Below are 15,281 nucleotides of genomic sequence, written 5' to 3' on the forward strand. Positions count from 1 at the left end.
CAAACTGCAGTCCATGTGATGAAGGTGCTCCCACAATACTGTTAGATAAGGAGCTCCAGGATTTTGACCCAATGACGCTGAAGGAATGTGTATATATGTCCAAATTGGGATGGTGTGTGACTTGGAGGGGAACTTGGAGCTGATGGAGCTCCCATGCACCTGTTGTTCTTGTCCTTCTAGGTGGTGGAGATCGTGGGTTTGGTAAGTGCTGCGGAAAAAGCCTTGGCAAGTTGCTGCAGTGCATCTTGTAGATAGTACACACTGCAGCCACGGTAAGCTGAGGGAGTGGCTATTTAAGCCAGTAGGTGGGGTCCCAATCAAGCAGACTGCTTTGTCCTGGATAGTGTCAAGTTTCTTGAGTGTTGTTGGAGCTGTACCCATCCAGGCAAGTGGAGAGTATTTCATCCCAGTCCTGACTTGTACCTTGTAGGTGGTAGAGAGGCTTTGGTGAGTCAGGAGGTGAGTTACTCGCCACAGAATACCCAGCCTCTGACCTGCTCAAGCAGCCATGGCATTTATATGTCTGGCTCAGTTCAGTTTCTGGTCAATGGTGACCCCAGGATGTTGGTGGTGGGGGATGGTAATGCCAATGAATGTCAAGGGGAGGTGGTTATGATCTCACTTGTTGGAGATGGTCATTGCCTGACACTTGTGTGGTGCAAATGTTAATTGCCACATCAGCTCAAGCCTGGCTGTGCAATCATCAGCAAACAGGCCCACTTCTGACCTTATGAAGGAAGGAGGTCATGAATGAAGAAGCTGGAGCTGGCTGGGCCTAGGATGCTGCCCTAGGGAACTCCTGCAGCAATGTCCTAGGGATGAGAAGATTGGCCTCCAATGCCCACAACCGGCTTCCATGTGCTACCGGAGAGTTTTCCCCCTGATCCCCATTGACTTCAGTTTTGCTAGGACTCCTTGGTGCCACACTCGTTCAAATGTTGTCTTGATGTCAAGAGCAGTAGCAATCATTCTCACCTCATCTGAGGAATTTAGCTCTCTTGTCCATGTTTGGACCAAGGCTGTAAAGAGGACTGGAGCCAAATGGCTCTGGCGGAATCCAAACTGAGTATCAGTGAATAGGTTATTGATGAGTAAGTGGTGCATGATATTACTGTTTGCTGATGATTGTGAGTAGACTGATGGGGCGGGTTGGATTTGTCCTGCTTTTTGTGGACGGGGCATACCTGGAAAAGTTTCCACATTGTTGGGTAAATTCCCGTGTTGTAACTGTACTGAAACAGCTTAGCTAAGGACGCAGCTGTTTTTCAGTACTATAGCCGCGATGTTGTTGGGGCCCGTAGTCTTTTCTGTATTCAGTGCATTCAACCATTTCTTGATATCACATAGAGTGAATTGAATTGGCTGAAGACTGCATCTGTAATGGTGGGAACCTCAGGAGGAGGGCAAGAAGGATCATCCACTCGGCACTTCTGGCTGAAGATGGTTGCGAACATTTCAGCCTTGTCTTTTACACTTACATGCTGGGCTCCGCCATCATTGAGGATGGGGGTGTTCATGGAGCCTCCTCCTCCCATTAGTTGCTTGATTGTCCACCACTGTTCATGACTGGATGTGGCAGGACTGCAGAACTTTGACCTGGTCCATTGGTTGTAGGACCGCTTAACTCTGTCTATGGATGCTGCTTCCGCTATTTAGCATGCATGTAGTTCTGTGTTGTTACTTCACCAGGTTGGCACCTCATTTTCAGATATGCCTGTTGCTGCTCCTGGCATGCTCTTCTGCACTCCTCATTGAACCAGGGTTGGTCATCTGGGTTGATGGTGATGAGGAGTGAGGGTTTTGCTGGGCCATGAGATTACAGATTGTGGTGGAATACAATTCTGCTGCTGTTGATGGCCCACAGCGCCTCATGGATGCCCAGTTTTGAGCTGCTAGATCTGTTCTGAATCTATCCCACTTAGCACAGTGATAGTGCCACATGACACGATGGAGAGTGTCCTCAGTATGAAGACAGGACTTGATTACTCCTACCAATTCTGTCATGGACAGATGAATCTGTGACAGGTATATTGGTGAGGATGAGGTCAAGTAGGTTATTCCCTCGTGCTGGTTCTCTGACCATCTGCTGCAAGCCCAGTCTGGCAGCTACGTCCTTCAGGACTCGGCCAGTTCAGTCAGTGGCGGCACTACCAAGCCACTCATGGCGATGGACATGGAAGTCCCCCACCCAGAGTACAGTCTGTGCCCTTGCTACCCTCAATGCTACCTCCTAATGGTGTTCATCAGTTGAGGAATGACAGTAGGTGGTAATCAGCAGGAGCTTTCCTTGCCCAAGTTTGACTTCATGGGGTCTGCAGTCAGTGTTGAGGACTCCCAGGGCCATTGTTATAATTAAAATATGAAACATATTTATACACTAAATAGATTATTTTTTTTAATTCATAATCTTTTCTCAAGCAAATATGAATCTGTCTAGTTATATATTTTCTAGTGTGAATATAAGAATGTTATTGTTCAGCTTAGTGACCTCGAACATTCGCAGCTTGGAAAGGAACATGATAGCAACTGAAAGAATTGAGGAAAATGGCACTTAGTCATTTTATTAATATATGCCAAGAAATGTTGAACTTAGTTTACGCTGATGCAGGTAGTGGTTTCTCACCATGGAAATAATCATTAAACAGCTTAACACTGAAGCATGAAGGTCATTATAAATTAAAATGGGATGAAGTATGGGCCTCCCTGTACAGGGGAATGATAACATTAGCTCAAAGGAGTGACAAGAAGAAAAAACGAGAGAAATGACAGCCCGTAGGAGGTTAACTGTGAATGCAATACATTAAACAAAGCTAGGCGAGCTCTTTAATGTGAGTGTTAAAATGCTAACTGAAAGGATCGCAAAAGTGAAATAAAGTTTAATGATGATTATCGTGAATTTTCTTCAAAGACCCTAAGAATTAAGAAAGAAATATCAAGTGACTGTCAAACAGCAAGTCGGGCATTGTAATGTGAAAGATCAAAATCATACTCAGGCATTCTAAAATATATAACCCAGTTCATCTCTGAGCTATAAACAAAATGGTCAAGCTGAAATTAGAAACTCATTGTGTGTCCTTCACTGAGAAGAACCTGTGGTGCAGCATATTGCACTATTGGTCCATCATAATTACAACCTCAGCTAACCACCATAACCTCAGATCAGTTAAACCTCTACAGTAACTTGGCAAGCACAAATTAAACTGAAGAAACAGTGAAATGTTAGGAAGACATTCCTAACAATTCCCTTTCTGGCTTCCTTAAAGAATCTCTAAGCCCCACAGAGTCCATCACTCAAAACTTTCTAAAGTTGTATGAAGTGCATCAAATATGAAGCCTTAAAACTGATAATTAACTAAAAGAACTTTTATCAAAAATTCCTATCCATGTCAAGAGCTATGTACTGCAGTTTATATGATGTAGGGCTAGAAATTCAGCCGTGTAGCGCCCGTCTTTCAGGCGCTATGCGGCCACCTGAGGTCCCAAAATGGCCTCAGGAATGCACGCACACGCTTCTAGGATGACGTGTACTGGACGCCATCTTGGTAAAGGGGTTCGCGCACACTCAGATAACAGATGACGGAGCATGTAAAGTAGGGAGAATATGAGTTAAATCAGTATGCAACTCTGATTTAAAGGGATAGATGCCATTTTGGCACTCAATGCTCCAGCCAACGCACTGTCTTAACCATGAACAGCTGAACATGTCTTAGATGGCCAGGAGGACCCCACCACCAGTGCTATTTAAAGGGATCATGCAGGATTTACAGGTTAGTGGCTGGATTATTGCTTCTGGCTGCTGATGCATTTGTACCTGTTTTTGGAGGTCTCCTATACTTGAATACTAGGACATAGCCTAACATTTAGAGCCAGGAATTGTAGGAGTGAAATTAGGAAACGCTTCTACATGTAAAAGTGGTAGAAGTTTGGAACACTCTTCTGCTAATGGCAGTTGATGCTAGCTCAATTGTTAATTTTAAATCTGAGATTGATAGATTTCTGTTAACCAAGGCTAAGGCTGGTATATGGAGTTAGGTCACAGATCAACCATGATCTGATTGAATGGTGTGGAGATGCCGGTGATGGACTGGGGTTAACAATTGTAAACAATTTTACAACACCAAGTTATAGTCCAACGATTTTATTTTTAATCCCACAAGCTTTCGGGGGCTTTCCCCTTCCTCAGGCTGAGGAAGGGGAAAGCCCCCGAAAGCTTGTGGGATTAAAAATAAAATCGTTGGACTATAACTTGGTGTTGTAAAATTGTTTACAATTTATGATTGAATGGTGGAACAGGTTCGGGGGGCTGAATGCCACTGCCACTTGCTGCCTCCTGTTATGCGCCACCTTTTCCTGCAAGAAAGCGAGAAATGTGTTGGTGAGTGTCCTGCAGGATGTCTGGGTGATGTTCCTGTCATGGTTGAATAGCTGCCAGTCTGTGACCTGTGAGTTGTGGGTGTGCAGCTTGCAACAGTGGTAATGTGTGAAGGTGAGAGGAAGCATCTGACTGGAAGAGTTGAGTACTGATTGAAAGAGTTTGTTGGTAGGTGGGTGATGGGGGGGGTGTAGTGCATGGAGCAGTGGTAGCGGCTAGTGGTGTAGTTGGTAGGAGATGCCACTTGACAGTTGACTCACCTTGACCATTCGTGTCAAAGCAATGAACTTCTTCCTGCACTGCATCCATGTTCGTGGAGCTATGCGCCTGGCATTGACTTCATCCCTTACTGCCTCCCACTGCCCAATACAAACTCAGATCGGTAGATTGGTGAGGTCTGGCGTGCAGATTGGAGGATGCGGGATTTAGTAGTGCACAATCTTTATTCAATGTTTTAACATAACTCAATAGTTTGTAAACATAGGGACAGGACCTGCATCTGTGTTTTATGTGTGCAATGACTGATCTCCGTTCAAACTCCGTGCGGACCCGTATCTTGTATTTTGCACATAAGAGGTGTAGGCTGCCTTTAACCAACTCATACGATATCTGGGCCCCCCGACTGGTGAGAAGTGCGAATCTGGTGAGAACATTGCAGCTCGGCCTGAGTGCTGCACTTCAATCAGGTAAGTGAGGAGGCCCCACGAATCTCACGTGCTGCCTGCATCGGAACCATGTGGAAGGAAAAGTACAAAATATTACACAAATATAGTAGTTGAGTACATTAATTTGTTTGTACAAAACAGCAAAGTGATTCATAACTCGACTGTGAGTCAATGATCATTATGACATAAAAGTTTTTATCTGTGTAAAACTGTATAATTTTCCACAATGAAGGCCACAATGGCTCACTAACATTAGGAACCACTGCTTGTCAAAATTGTTGTGCCCTATTGCTCCAACTTCTGGCACTACTTGGCCCCAGAAATAAATATACAGGTCTCCTTTACTTCCTTCAGCCTCCCACACATTCATGAAAAACTATTCCAATGAATGACCACATCCTGGATGTGTTTTCAGACAGGAAAGTCTAAGTATTTCCACTTATCTAAAAGTAGAATTAGTAGACTTAGCATTGCTATTAAATTGTCTCAGAAACCAACAGTAGCTGCAGCATGTTGGATCTCTTGTGTCTGCAGAAAACATCTAACTTGTTAAATGTGAAACTGATCAGACAAGTCTTTAAATGATGGTTAAGCATAGCACGTGTGTAAAAAGAAAAAGCAACTTGAATTTTAAATTTCGCACTTGCTTGAGTCTCCAATGTGTCTATTCAGAATAGTGCATGGAGCTTTACAGCACTTTGTAGCATTGATATGAAACACCAAACAACATACAATTTACCCTATCTTAGTCTCTACTCAACCCATTCAATCTCCTGGTGGAGGCAGCCAACCATAAGTAAAACCTCAAGAAGATAAATCTTTATATCCCTACCTTAAAATTCATTTCCATCCCTTTGTTCATGCTTTTAATTGTTTTACATATTTTTCAATGTAATCATGCTCCTTCACAGTAGCCATCTGACCACATAACTGGATGTCATAAATAAATTTTATGATATTATTGCTAGAAATATTCTCTTCCTTATCATTTATGGGTCACATGGACAATAGCAAACCAAGAATATACATTGTGGACTGCCCCATTAGTTACTGTCCCCAGTCATAGCTTTGTCCATTTACGAACATCTTCTCGTGCACATGGCCAAGCAAGTTTCCAATTCAATGCAACAAAGCCACCTTCCTGTTAAATACTAGCAGGACCCACAGGATAAAGGAAATTATATATTTGAAGAGTTCAAAAATTGGATTGAAAAGTGGTATGGAGAGGAAAATGATGATACTGGAGGGAAAAGTGTGAAAATTAAATATATCTTTTACTTTATAAGAACAAAAGAAACACTGTATGTAAATATTTGTTTGAGTGTAAACCTTGTATATAAATATAGCCACCTTCACTGCAACCATGTATAGTATTCATAAGAAAATATTTTTAAAAAGTGTTTTTCTACTCTATTTAGAATATCACAGTAGTTCTCCTTACTAATTCTATAAAATGTGCAGCCGTCATACAGGGCAAAATGCACGGTGATTAGCATATGAATACATTATCAGCTTCTGTCTCCATTATTTTTAAAAATTGGCATCAAACCATTTAAAATAAATGTGGTAATTCTTCCATATGCTAATATCACAGCACAATTTCACTTCAGTAAAATGATAAACAAGATACCAACTGATTCATGAATGTGTGATTTTTTTTAGCATAATCTGCACACTGAAAATATGTAACTGTTTTATTCAGGTTTACAGAGTGCTACCTACAAGATTTGTGAGAACCCATAACTTGAAAGATCATCCACACGGTGGTATAGTGAATTAGGAAGCACCTCTGCTATAGGAGAATTAGATACTGGAGGCAGAAACCAAGGACAACTCACGATTCAGAGAACTCAAGGAAGTTCTGAATAGTAAAATTTGGGGGGAGGGAAGGAAGGTTGCTGGATTTCCATTAATACTAGAGAGCTAACCTGTTGCACCAAAACAGAGATATAGCCAGCACAACTTCATAATATTGTCCAAAAGTAAACATGTCACTGTGTATCTAAGAATATCCAAGTCTTCATGGACATTATGAATACATTTGTGAAGCAGGCAAGTACTTCCCACAGCAAGTTCTGAAAAGGTGTTGGGGCTATTGAATGGCCAGCATTTGTTCTTTGACTGTAATTGCAGATATTCTGAATTGTATGGCATGAACCAGCAAAGTTCCTCTGGTGGATAAAGCAAGAGGTTCTTCCTGTTGTTCAGCTGTTTACTGTAGAACCTGGTCCTTGAGGGGATGCCTTTGGTGGCTGTCAGGTCCTCCTCTCTAGTGGATTTAACATCCTCTTGTGCACCCTTATTGTGCTCTGAAATAAAGCTGCTATTATATAGAATAAGCTAACTGAGACACTTTCCTGTATTTATTTTGTAATATGCGCTTGGTCTTCCTGTAAACTAGCTGAACTCTGGGGGTCCCAACATTCTGTGCATACACAGAGCTAGCCGTAGCAGTCATAATATTGCATCAAAAGATCATGACAAAAGCAATGGGGAAAGTTCATGCATTGTAATGTCATGATGTTGCTACAGAAATATGTGGTCTGCATCACAGTATTTACTAGATCTAATAGGATTGGCAGCATCCAGTGAAAAATTGATCTTCCCTGCCACCAATCTAAAAAAATTCAGCAGGTTTATGTTGATGTGGCTGCTGGTGAATCCACTCTACAGGAGGCGGCAGCCATAAAGCAATATAAAAGTAACAAATCATTGTCTTGGGTTGGATTCAGCAGACTTGGTGAAGAGGAGTCATCAGTGAAAACATGAAGGATTAAAATTATTAAAAACCTGATGCTGAACATGCGCTGGAAATGTGAAAAGACTGTCGCTGGTGCCAAAGTAGCACAACATTTTATTCGGGTCAAGTGCAGAAGAACAATGTGGACCCAGGACTTCATTTCATTTCATGGCTTTGCAAGCTGATTAACAAACTGATTCTGGAAGACATTACAAGCAGTGCTTTCAAACTAAGCACAATTGGATAGATTAATTGTAAAAATTATTAATCCAGTTTTTATGCAGAACAGAGTGTCCTTGTACTTGAAATTGTTTCACAATTATAGAAAGTTCCGTTTCAGAACAACATGGTCATCTTTACTCTTTCAATTAGATTGTCATCTTATGCTCTCTACCACTGCCAGCAAAAAGTAGCACATTCATTGACGTAGGTCAAGTACTTTATTCCTGTTCAGTTAGGTATCAAATTTGAATCATTTCCTGTAGCGTCTGTTTTGTTGTATTAACTTTGGTGTTGTGTATTGGAATAGGCAATGTACATACGCTTACTACCGCATGATTTCTCTTAAAGTGGTGAGAATCTTGAGTAATAAAAACACAAAATGCTGGAAATACTCGGCAAGTCAGGCAGCATCTGTGGAGAAAAAAAAAGTTAACGTTTCAGGTCGATGACCCTTCATCAGAATCTTGTGTATCTGTTTGCTTATGATCATATCAATAGTATCATACACCAATGTACCATTATATTTAAAGCTCATCACAAACAAGTTAGTAGACAGCACACCCATGGCTCTGTTGCCAAGGCTCAGGAGAACTAGAAATAACCATTAAATAAACTGTAACTGGCTTCATCAGGGACTTGGGGTCTGGGCTATATCAGTTGTAGCTCAGATTGATCACTTCAACTCCCATGCAGCAGGCATGTGAGATTAGGAACTGATTGTGTCAGTAATTTAAAGAATAAGATGATTATTAAGGGATTCAAAAGCTGGAACTGTTCATTTTTAGAACACGGGAGTTTGGAAAAGTACTGTATGAGACTGTGGAAGAGTAGGTGGAGTCCAAGTGCACAATATGAGATACATTTTCCACTGTTCACTATTTTTAGCAACAGAGTAGATGTGAGTGTAAAGCAACTTTATAGTCATGTCTGCTTTTTCTCTAAACTTAGTGAATAAAGAAAATATAAAATTTCTACTCACATCTACCCTTTTGTGCTAAATATATAGACCTATATGGTATAAGGTAAGTTGTGTTAATAGCGTCTGGAATGTAAGAGATTTCTTGATGTGTCAATGAGGATTAGACCCTTGTAATGCATGACTAGGAATAGTGGGAGTCTGAGTGAGAAGCATTTGGACAAGATTTTAAAAATATTTGCTGAAAATGTGAAGCAGAAACATGTTTTGATTGTGCTTTCAAGTGTTCATACATAGTTGCAGCTGTTGCATTTTCTAGTTTTGATTTATTGGAGGTGGACTTTCACTCATAGCAGCTGTTTTTGCTACTTGCTGTTCAGGATAATGGCTCTGCATTTCAAAGATCCCATAGCAAAAACCAACACAGAAACGCTTTCTTTAGTAAAACAGAAACTGTTGAAAAATCAGAGCCGTTCCATCAATTCTTCATCAAAATGAAAGGTCTCTACCCAAAAAATTATTTTTTCTTAAATGGTGGAGGGCCTGCTCTGTTTTTATTTCAGATTTCCAGTATTTCCAGTTTTTTTCCCCTTTTTTATCTTTAGATTTTAGGTAGTGTTGCATTGTGAGTTTAAGCAATGGTCAATAGTGACAGAAGCTAAGCTCCATCCCACTGCAAATTATAAAATTATGATATTGTATTTTTTTCTTTACTTATAGAGATACATGTAATTAGGTTTAAGCTGGAAGAATTATTTCCTCACAAGACAGGAGACTTTAGAATGGAGTCAGGCTGTCTGCAAGAACGCAGACCAGATTGTTGGATCTAATAATTAATCATATAAGAGGCAGGTGATGTAATATCTCCGACATTTAGCAGTTCATGGATTATGAGCGGCCTGGATGAACTGCTGTGCTTCAAATGACATCATATTCAAGATGCCCTATTATGTCTTTGAACCCGGTTTGATTGGCAGCTCTGTGCTTGGAAGTCTCTTAGATTGTGAAAAATGCACAAGTAGTTGGCCGGTTCTTTGTTCACTTTTCTGTACCATATGTTGAAGTCACTGCGGTGAGATGGAGCTTGAAGTACCCACGTTATGGATTTTTAAGATGCATTTAAGAGGACTTTGGAAAACACCATGGACTGAGGGCTACTAACTGACTGTGCTACTTAATGCAGGGTTTCAGTGAGGGTATTGGCAAAGAGACGCAAAAGTCCCAGGAAATTATTGCGCAGTGTGAATAGTAGTCATAATTTCCTGAGACTTTAGCACTGGGAAACAAACCCATCCCCCTAGATGCGCCATTAGATACAAGTCTCCAGGAAATTCTTGGCCATCAAATGTGGTGGACAAAGTTCTATTATTTACAACTTTCATGTAAATATTAATCAACTAATATTAATGTTTAATTTATCAATAATAAATTTGTGAAAGTGACTTTGAAATGGAACATAACATTCTGTGTATGTTAAAACAAGAAAGATATACATATTACGGGTATGCAGTATTGGTTGCATTAGTGGAGTCAAGAGATTTCTGGTCAGCTATAGATTTTCATCTTGTTACATTATTGTATTCCAATTAATCACAATCCCCATGAAAAGAGGTGAACATTATCATAAAAGTCCAAACATAACAACTAAGCAGTCATTAAACTGGAGGCAAATGAATTCTTATATTATGGAAAAAACAATTTTAGTTATTCAAGCATCAACAAGAAACATACCAAAACTGTACCTGTCTGATTACTGGCAAGCACTGGTTGACTATCCTACAGGTTCTGGTTGACTATCCTGCAGGTTATAAACAGTTAATGATAAGGAACAGCATTTCCAACAAACATGCGTCGTATATTTAAGTGACGGTGAATGATGATCCCTATTACACAATTAGGTCATTGATAAAAGTGGTGATGCCAGTTTATCTAACAGCATATAATCAATTTGTGGCTGCATCAGCTCCACATGGGCCTATATAATAACAGAGATAAGGAAATAGTCGCCTGAGATGCTTAAGTGAGGAATGGTACTAAACTGGCCATAAGCCTATAATTTATCCTGTCAGACACACTGGAGGTCAAGACATGAGGCATTAATCAAAACACTAATGACAACCATTAGAAAATGAGTGAGTTAGTATGACCAGTTTGGAGAGCTTTTGTATTCCTTTTGATTTAAGTAACGATACCCTTTTTCACAGTGTGAATAGGTTTCTACCACCTTTTCTAGTCTGCAGATTAAGCTTTATATTTTCAATGGTATACAACATCCACTTTAGTTATGTTCTCAACACTGTAGTTGGATTTAATATGGAAAAGAGTACGCAAAATTCGTCCATGTTTTACATTTATCTAACGCAAAAAAAATCAGTGGGTACACGACTTTGCTCATGAGATAAATGTAAGCCATTAAGTGTTTTCTATACAGTTGTTTACAATTATAAAATATAGGCAAAGTAATATTTTGTTTGCTTAGACTTTCCAATTGGAAGAGTGAGTGAGGATCACGTACACTGGGTCTCTGCCCACCTTTCTCTTCACACGCATTTCTGGGTTAGGGAAAATGTACACAGGAAGTATCCACCTGAAAGAGATGCAGTTCCATTTAAATATTAAGTTTGGGAAAGTGAAGCATTGCATGCTATATCTCAATATTGTTGTGTGCAGGATGTCTATTCTTAATCACATCCATGTGAACTGGGTGTCCAGAGTTCCAAGTAGTGGTAAGCAGATGGGAGCTCAGATACAGGACACAGTAATATTATGGTAAATACATTTTAGATATTCCTTGACTTTTTTTGTGGTTTTATTTCTGCTGCCAATCAGGTTGTCATTAGCCTTTGTACCAATTTTTAAGTTTTTTGTGCCCAGCATCATTACTGGCACAAATGGGTTTTAGGCGGAATTCAAAGATCGCCCCCATCAAGTCCAAGCCCAGGCTTTTGGGTGAGGCTGGGACCTTCAAGTAAAAACTTTAATTAAGGTATTAAAACACAGAAAACAATTAAATGGGTTTCTTTAATGCAGTTATTGTGAAATATGTAATTTAAAAAAATATATATTTTGCTTAAAGTCAAAAATATCAAATGTTGGTAAGGGCTTTTGGAAGAAGCTGAAGCCTTCAAGTAAAAACATTGGGCCATAATTTGCTGTAACAGAGCATCTAACGGCATCTGCCATTAATTAGACTTTTTTTTTATTCGTTCATGGGATGTGGGCATCGCTGGCAAGGCCAGCATTTATTGCCCATTCCTAATTGCCCTTGCCAAGTGCAGGCAATTGGGACTAGCTTAGTGGTATAAACTGGGCGACATGGACATGTTGGGCCGAAGGGCCTGTTTCCATGTTGTAACTTCTATAAGATGGTGGTGAACCGTCTTCTTGAACCGCTGCAGTCCATGTGGTGAAGGTTCTCCCACAGTGCTGTTAAGTAGGGAGTTTTAGGATTTTGCTCCAGCGACGATGAAGGAACGGCGATATATTTCCAAGTCGGGATGTGTGTGACTTGGAAGGGAACGTGCAGGTGGTGTTGTTCCCATGTGCCTGCTGCCCTTGTCCTACTAGGTGGTAGAGGTCGCGGGTTCGGGAGGTGCTGTTGAAGGAGCCTTGGTGAGTTGCTGTAGATGGTGCACACTGCAGCCATGGTGCACCGGTGGTGAAGGGAGTGAATGTTTAGGGTGGTGGACTGGGTGCCAATCAAGCGAGCTGCTTTGTCCTGGATGGTGTCAAGCTTCTTGAGTGTTGTTAAATTTTTTGCATGGTCAATTGCTGAAAGTGTGAGCTGATAATGTCGCAGCGAGGGAAACAGGGCATCTGGGACCCGAGTGAATGCCCTGCAACCGACCAACTAGATTGAAGGATTGTGAAATTAACAGCGCAAGGACTGAAAAGGGGACTGAGGAGATGGTGTAAATTAGAGTTGGGTGAATTCAATGTCAAATCAAGTGCAGAAAGAGAAAGAAAGATAGAGAAAGAAAGATTGGACTAAGAGAGAGAGAAAAGAGACAGAAAGGAAAAGTTGAAACAAAAATTAAATTTAAAATTTAACATTTTTAAAATCTCCAACAACAATTAAAACCTGAAGGTATGAGACTCCATATTTGTAATAGTTAATTTTCCGTGCCAGAAAGGATGACTGTCAGTTATGAACACTTACCACATCGTTAAAAGGGTACTTAGACTGAAATGGCGAGTTTAGTTTGTATCTATCGCCCAAATACAGCAACTTCACGCCATTCAATGCATCTCAATGGTGAGATAGACAGCGAGCTGCCGTTTCCCTGAACCTAATGGCGGAGCAGCGCAACTCGGACAGCAACTTTTGGATTTTTGAGTTTAACCTCGTATCTGTCCCCTGCCTAAAGTCGCTGCACCATTTACGCATAAATAACGGCAAATGCCATTAGCCTCACCGTTATTTTGACAGCAAATTATGGCCCTTTTTAAAAATTCAATGACGGGATGTGGGTCTCACTGGCAAGGCCGACATTTATTGCCCAACCCTAGTTGCCCTTGATTAGGTGGTGATGGGCCTTCTTCTTGAACCGCTGCTGTCCGTGTGGTGAAGGGACTCCCACAATGCTTTTAGGTAGTGAATTCCAACATTTTGACACAGTGACGATAAAAAATGGTGATATATGTCCAAGTCATGATGGTGTGTGACTTGGAGGGGAACTTGAAGGTGATGGTGTTCCATGCACCTGCTGCCATTGTACCAGATTGTGGAGATCATGGGTTGCCAGATGGTGGAGGTTTTGGAAGTACCATCGAAGAAGCCTTGGTGATTTGCTGTAGTGCATCCTATGGATAGGACACACTGCAGCCACGGTACACCATTGGTGGAGGAAGTGATTGTTTAAGCTTGTGAATGAGATGCCAATCAAGCAGACTGCTTTGTCCTTGATGGTGTTAAGCTTCCTGAGGGCCATTGCAGCTGCACCCATCTAGGCAAGTGAAATGAGGCCTGCATTCATTTCAGGTGGGCGCCAGTGGTAATCAGCAGGAGGTTTCCTTGCCTATGTTTGACCTGAAGCCATGAGACTTCATGGGGTCCGGATTCAATGTTGAGAACTCCCAGGGCCACTCCCCGCCCCCCCCCCCCCCGAATGTATACCACTGTGTCCCCACCTCTAGTGAGCCAGTCCTGTCAGTGGGACAAGACATATCTGGGGATGGTGATGGAGGAGTCTGGGACATTGGCTGATGGGTATAATTCTGTGAGTATGACTATGTCAGGCTATTGCTTGACTAGTCTGTGGGACAGCTCTCCCACTTTTGGCATAAGTCCCCAGATGTTAGGAGGATTTTGCATGGTCGACAGGGCTGAGTGTGCCTTTGTCGTGTCGTGATTCAATGCCTAGTTCGTAGCTGAGTGGTCCATCCGCTTTTATTCTTGCTTTTCTTTCTAGCAGTTTGATACAACTGAGTGGCTTACTGGACCACTTCAGAGGGCAGTTAAGAGTCACCCACGTTGGTGTGGACTGGAGTCACATATAACCCAGACCAGGTAAGGACCAGGTTTTCATCCCTAAAGGACATTCGTGAACCAGTTGGGTTTTTACGACAACCTGACAGCTTCATGATCACTTTTACTGATACCAGCTTTTTATTTGAAGATTTTTTTAAAAACAGAATGTAAATTCTCTTGATGCTATGGTGGGATTTGAACTCACTTTCATTGGATTATTCATTGAGGCCCTTATTGGCCAAGTAACATAACCACGATGCTACTGTACCCCTTTAAAATGGCAATGCCATCTATTGCCATTTTATGCTGGGCTCCTGCTAAATTGTAACTAATGACAAATTAACAATCAGAACAATGTTCAAATCAAGTGCAGGACATTTTTTTCCTTTATTGTGTAGTGTGTGAATGTCGACAGCATGATGTTGCCCTTTGGTACTTGTGCTTTGTTTCAGATCTGTGATATCTAACTTACCACTCCTTCAAGGTGATTCCCTTGTAGAAAGAATAAGTGTGTTCGCTGGCTGCAGGATTTCACTGACAACTTGACCACCTTTTCTTTAAAATCCTCGTCATCTACCATTCCCCATAGCCCCAACCCAAATTTACCACTGAGATATCTTCCCTTCTTTCTTCCCTCAGCCTTTGCATTGAATAACTTCTCATTGTCGGTAATTTCAATCTCCATCTCAGTTTTCCTCAGCTCCTCCAAATTCACCACCCTCCTGTACTCTCCAATCATCTCCCTCCATACTCACAGGCATCCTCTCAAGCTCATCATCTCCACTGTCCTCTCTACTCGTGTGGTCTCGATCACTAACAAAGCTACCTCTGACCACTTATTTGTATTCCTCACCATTCTTAACTCCCTATTTTCCTTCGACCCCACTTTTTTCTGC

At 41.3% G+C, this 15,281-nt stretch overlaps 1 long non-coding RNA gene across 2 annotated transcripts in view; it reads right to left on the reverse strand.

The window, feature by feature from the left end:
* Positions 1–4,726: 4,726 nt before the first annotated feature.
* The window catches only part of LOC137322921 (uncharacterized), a 43,344-nt gene continuing 32,789 nt past the window's right edge, over positions 4,727–15,281 (reverse strand). The window contains exons 2-4 of one of the 2 annotated variants that reach the window (XR_010963254.1): positions 10,658–10,713; positions 8,320–8,410; positions 4,727–5,093 (exon numbers count right to left, since the gene is read on the reverse strand). This is a non-coding gene — a long non-coding RNA (uncharacterized lncRNA). Of the gene's footprint in view, positions 5,094–8,319; positions 8,411–10,646; positions 10,714–15,281 lie in introns of both variants that reach the window. The other variant, XR_010963255.1, reaches the window with a different exon arrangement.

The sequence above is a fragment of the Heptranchias perlo genome, chromosome 6 (genome assembly GCF_035084215.1).
Source record: "Heptranchias perlo isolate sHepPer1 chromosome 6, sHepPer1.hap1, whole genome shotgun sequence".
In the NCBI taxonomy this organism is placed as follows: domain Eukaryota; kingdom Metazoa; phylum Chordata; class Chondrichthyes; order Hexanchiformes; family Hexanchidae; genus Heptranchias; species Heptranchias perlo.